Below are 5997 nucleotides of genomic sequence, written 5' to 3'. Positions count from 1 at the left end.
GAGGGGCTGTTGTGTCGGGGATCCCGTTTGCTCAGTGCGGGCCTCTCCGATGAGGCTGTGTGGGCTGAGAGCGGGTTCCCTGATTGTTGGGCTCGAACAGGTGGGCTCTGCTGTTCACAGAGGTTGAGCAGAGCTGGAGGGAGCCGAGGAGCTGGCAGGCAGCACAGGACAGAGCTGGAAGCATTGAAGTCTGTGCCATGTCTCACTGCCAGGATCTGAGCATGGTCCCTGGCACGCCTGATGGTGGGGATTGCCCTCACCTTGGGGTGCAGAGCCCCGTTTTTGAAGCAATGCCTTCTCTGTGGCCCAGATGAAGGGAACTGCTTAATCTGTTGCCTTGTTTTGCCCTTTGTGCCCCTAGAAAGAATGAACAGGTGGAGCTGGCCTTGGGGGGCCTCAGGCATTGCTTTTCTGAGAGGGCAATTGGTGTAAGTTGAGGAGAATGAGGACAGTCTGTACATCTCTCAAGGTTCCCTTGTGCAACAGGGACAGTAGCCTTTAGCTGGCATTTGGGGAGAGCCTATTTAATCCTGGTTCCCTTAAGGGAAACTGGGAGCTGCTGTGCCAATCCTGGTACGTGATCCTGTTCAGAGGTGCCTCTTCCCATCCCCATTCCCTTCTCATTTGACAGCACTTGCATTGCCAGCTAACTTTAGACTGACCTCTTTATGAACTACTCACTGGTGCCTGTAGAGGAAGGAGCTGCTTATCCCTTGTCAGTAAATGTGTCTCTGGGGCTAGTATGCTCCATGAAGAGTTTCCAGGAAGCTGACTTCTTTAATCTAGCAAACATTTGATACAAACTGATACATAGGTTTAATGCATACAGCTTGGGACTGATTCTCAGGGGACAACCAACACTGCACTGTTGTGAGGCCCTGTGGTTGTTTGTCCTGTGGGATGATGGCTACACCTTATAGAAGTATAGCCATACTTCTCTGACCTTATAGAAACATTGAGGCAGAAGTTAACAGTCTGAAGTCCATTGTGGAATTACCTATGTGGAATGGACACCAGTTTGGTGGGATTTTAATCACAAATCAGTTATTCCTAGCTCATAGGTTCTTTTTGTTTGTTTGTTTTTCTTACTATCTGAGATCCTTGTGGCCTACTACTCTTTTTCATTTGTCCTGGTTTGAGCTTCATCCTGGCTCAAAGCAGGACATTCATGGTCCATTAGGAAATTTGGCCTTTGTTTAAAAAACACTGGTGGGTGTTTTGATCACAGTATGTGTGTTCTCCTTTTCCTAGAGCAGAATTTCCTTGCCCAAGGTGGAGAGCTCTTTGGATTTGGAAGAATCTAAGGTCCCAGGTCCTGCTCTCTCAGGTAAGCACTGTTTGAGTGGGCATCGTGTTAATCACGGTGCTTCAGGAGCTACTTTTTTCAATTTTGCTAAATAGATAGCTTTTAATGGATTGAGATGAAGATGGACACCAACAAGCTCTGCTACCAGCTATGAGGACCCTCAGTCTAACTCTGTAAACCATACTTTTTAAAGTTGTTTGTAGTGAGAACTTGATACGTTCTCTTACCTTTGTCTCATTTCTGTCATGGTTTGAATTCAAGTATCATAATTTGCCTTTCAGACTTTCTAAAGAGAGCATTCTCAGTTTCTGGACAAGCTTATCAAACATAACGTGACAGTACATTAATGTTGGTTTTGCTTTAGAGCTATGAGCTGAGCAGTGTGAAGCAGCTGCCTGTTCTAGCAAAAATGCCCCCCAAAACTTGTCTTTCCAAGCTAATTTGGATATCCACCACCTCCTCTTAAAATCAAGAACTTTCATCTGAACCCAGATGCACAGATTCATAAAAGATTAAAATTAGCAGGTCAAGCAACTCCAAACATGTAAAGTGTCTTCACAGGTTCCTCGTATGTGGCCTAATTAAACAAATGGGAACTCTCCCAGTGGTGCCAGTATAAAAAAAAGTAAAAGCAGCAGAGTCCAAACCAAAAGGAGATCTATTACTCACATTTAGGACATCACTCTTTCTCTCCCCCCAGTCTATGCATTTAGGCCAAGTGCAGGTCTTGATGAAGTTTAAGTTTCTGACTTGTCTCACAGGTAAAGAAGCCTGAGGGGCAAGTCACTTTTCTGAAGTCCTAGACGAGGTGGCCACCTCAAAAGCCAGTCCTTTAGCATCCTCTGTCCCTGTTGCTGTAGCAATTAACTCACTTGTGTCTCTCCACTTGTGTCAACTTGCAGATGGACCTGTGGGTGCTGTGTTCATCAGCATTGCTGTCATGATAGCCCTAACAAGGGGGAGAACTCCAGTGGTCTGCACAGGGAATTTTCAAAGAACAGGGAACTGCCCTTCCTCAGGGAGAAGGAAATTCAAACCCTCTGATTTTCAGAGAGGAAGCAGAAGCTCCACAAAGTTTGTGGCCTCTAGTCAAACACAAGCTCTTAGCTGTGGTTGGAGAAGTGAAGCCTACAAGCTCCAGCTCAATGCAGTTGAAGTCTATGACACCGGTGCAGGTTTCTTTGTGAGACAGGCACCTCCTGGGTGGCATTGGTCTGGCTTCCCTGGCCCAATGGGTAGCGAACTCTGCTGCAGGACTGCTGGAGGAGGAACCAGCTCTGTATTGTCACTGAGAGAAACCCTGGCACAGAAACCATCAAGGTTCAGAGGAACACAGGCTTTCTGAGCACAGCTTGGGTGTGGAAGCTTATCCCCTGCCTCCCCAGATGCAGAAATAGCTCTTTAAAATCCTACAATGAAGTGACCAGAGATATTTGTGTTCTATATTCCCTGTCCAAGTGTGGGATCCTCCTGGTTCCCTCATGTGAAGGAGATTTATTACCTAAACCCAAGGTTTATCTCACATCTCTACCCAGGATTGTGTGTCCAGAAGCCTGAACCTCTTAGAGATGCTGGCTGGCTCTTGGGCATGACAGCTCCAGACAGCAGTGACTTTCACAAGATCATCCTTTAATCCTAGTGTGACCCACCTTCCTCTCTCTCACAAATAGGGCACAAGCAGCTCCTTGTGCAGTTCTGAAAATCTTTTCTGCATTTCACTATATTTTTTGTTGCAAATAATTTGTTTTTCTGCACAATTCTTTTAACTGGTATCTCAGTTGAAAGCTGCCTTGAATTCAATTCACAATAATTTAGCTTCTTTCACACCAACAAAGCACCTTTGCTTTAAGCTTGTACAGGGCATTTTGCTATGGCAAGAAAATGCATAGAAAGTAAGTTTACCTAGTTGTATGTGTGGAGAGACTTAATTGAATTAAAAACCCCATCAGAAAAATCTATGGTTTGACTAGCTGGCAGCAAGCAAGACCAGTGAAGTTCAGTTTATGCTCAATGACAAAATTTATCCATAACTTTGAGTTTTTAAATGGAGCAGAAAAGACAAAATCCAGAGAAGTTTAGTAGGATCCAGCAATAATTTTACCATGCAGAAATATTGAATGCTGTGTAAAACTTCAGAAAAACAGAAGATTTCAGTTGTACAGTAAGGTATTTAATAACTTTTTGTGCAGCTTACAATAAGATAATCTGATCGTTTCCTGCTTTCTGAATTTTGAGATATTTGTAAGAATTAATTACACTCTGTAAAAGTGAAATAAAAACTGTTCCCCTTCTTAGTTTTAGAGACTAAATGGAGCAGAATATATTGATGCAACTTGATCCTGAAATAATTAAATTTCTCCACCATGTTACTGTTTTTTCAAATTCTGTTTTCCTGTTGAGTGCCACCCCCTACCCGCCCCCAATTCTGGTTTTGTTTCAAGAGCCATCAAAAAAACCCCTGGGCTTAAACTCTGCATGAAGCACAAACGGTCTGGCATATGCAACACTCTGCTTATATCTCAGGCTGGCTTGTCAGCCAAGGGAACACCTCAGGGATAACATCCTCCTGACACGAAACGTTCATATGTGATTTCCATTAAATGGTCAGTACATGCATTGGAAAAAATAAAAATGCATAAACCCCTTTGTTATTCAGGTCCTCTGCTCCCAGTGACATGAAGACGGATTTGGAGGCTGCTTTTAGCGCTTTCTGACAGAGGAGGGAGCTGTCAGCTCACCGTTCACTGCTCTGCAAGCAGCGATGTCCACCTGGGAGCAGGTTAAGCTGTCTGGGACGCCCACGGAAGGAAAAAGTTAAGCCGAACTTGCAGGAGGTGGACACTAGCCTGGAAGCGTTTGAATCTTTTGCTTTAAGTGCATGTAGGGGGTGGTTTTTGTCCCTGTGCAATGAAACCCTCCATAGCTAGTCTGCAGGAACAGTGAGAGCAGCAGCAGGCCTTGGAGGCTGTTCAGAGATGGAACATTTGGCTGCGGGGTCTTGCACTTTTGATTGCTGTAGCAGTGCCCCCTCCTGCTGCACCCAGAGCCCCTGGAAAGCTGCAGCCTGTGCCACTCCTTCCTTGCTAACAGCTGGAGCCAGGGCACCCTCCTCTGTGTCCGAGCAATGCAGGCAGCCTGTTTCTCTGGGATCCCTGCCAGGCAGCAGAAGCAGACAAGCAAAAAGCTCGGTTAAACTGGTCTGAGCTTAACTCAAGCCAACGTGAACTGGTCTGAAGTGGAATAACAACCTGATCCCATCTGTTCTTTCTCCTGGTACAACTCATCGGGAGCCTTCCTGCCTCAGCCAGCAGCAGTGTGACAGTGTGCCTTAATTACAACCCTCAAATAGAACACATTCCTTCATTAGATGTTGCTTTACAGCTGCATCAGTCACCTTCTGTCCAGCTGCCTGTGGCACAGCTCCAGGTGGGTTGAACCTTGCTGGTTTGGCAGGTACGTGGGGGGTGGTGGTTTGGGCGCGTGGCTGGGCAGGATGGGGCTCTGAGTCAGAAGCTCCTGGTGACGTTACTAAATTCAGTTGACCACAAAGGCCTTTTTCTACTTCATATTGGAGCTGTCTCTCTGTGGTCTTTTTGCCTTCAGAAATATGGCTCAGGCCATACACATTCATTTGGTAGCCACTGGAAAAAGGCAAGTAAGAAAAAGGGGTGGCCATGTTACATGTTTGTGAATAGGTTTCCACCACATGTGTCTCCTGATTGTAATTAGGTGACTGAAAGTCAAGGCAGTCTGTCTTCCTTGTGCTTCATTTCTTCAGCCACAGAAATAATCCTTGTGTCCAATGACTTCATTTTAAATTGTAGTGAGACCCTAAACTGATGATTTAGGAGCACGCACTGTCTTTGTTGTGGTTCTGATTTTTGTGTGTTGCTTTGTGCCCAAGGAAGATGGGTTGTTACCTGAGGAAGGCTAAATGAGGAGGTAATACTAAATGCTATATAGAACAGAATCTCTTTTCATCCCCAGTCAGTCCTCCAAATCCTGTTAATCTTTACCCAAGGTACTGGTGCTAGAAAACAGCCTTTCCTCTACCTCAGTGACAGCATCAGCTCAGTGCTTAATCGTTCTGAGGTGGTCTGAATTAGTGGTAAATCTGGTGTGTCTTACACAGCAGTGTCTGACTCACATCAGCTCACTTGATCACTTATTCCAGGAAAATAACACTGAAATTTGCCAGAGAACTGTCCCTGACACTGTAATATCTGTGGAGTCAAAGCTTTTGGAACTCAGAATGGCAATTTCTGGAAGTTTTCCTCTGAAATGGCTCATACTGAAATGCGGGGATTATACAGAGAGCTTTGCTAGACTCCTCAGTTTGAGAAGAGTTTAAAATTAATCTCTCAGACCCACAGCAGCTTTTGTTTCAGGCAGCTCAGCTTGGATTAACACAGTTGCACAAAAACCTCCCTAGGAAAAATAAAGGCATAAACTTGGGATTTAATCTGTCCATTTTATGCTGATTTTTAAAAAAGAATATTTTAGCTTCAGTAACTCAGGAAATGTCTTTATTTACCTGGAAAAAAACAAAGTCTTTTCCCAGTGACAGGTTTAAGGCAATCATTTTATGTTCTCTTTTATTTTGGACAAGAGGCAAAAGGTGCAGGAGCAAATACTGCAGAGGCATAATCCTTCCCCTCTCAGGTAAAGTTTCAGAGTTAAATGGGAAAGAG

Source organism: Chaetura pelagica, unplaced genomic scaffold (assembly GCF_000747805.2).
Source record: "Chaetura pelagica isolate M959 unplaced genomic scaffold, ChaPel_1.0 scaffold630, whole genome shotgun sequence".
NCBI classification, from domain to species: domain Eukaryota; kingdom Metazoa; phylum Chordata; class Aves; order Apodiformes; family Apodidae; genus Chaetura; species Chaetura pelagica.
The sequence above is the reverse complement of the archived record's forward strand: the minus strand, read 5'-3'. Positions refer to the sequence as shown.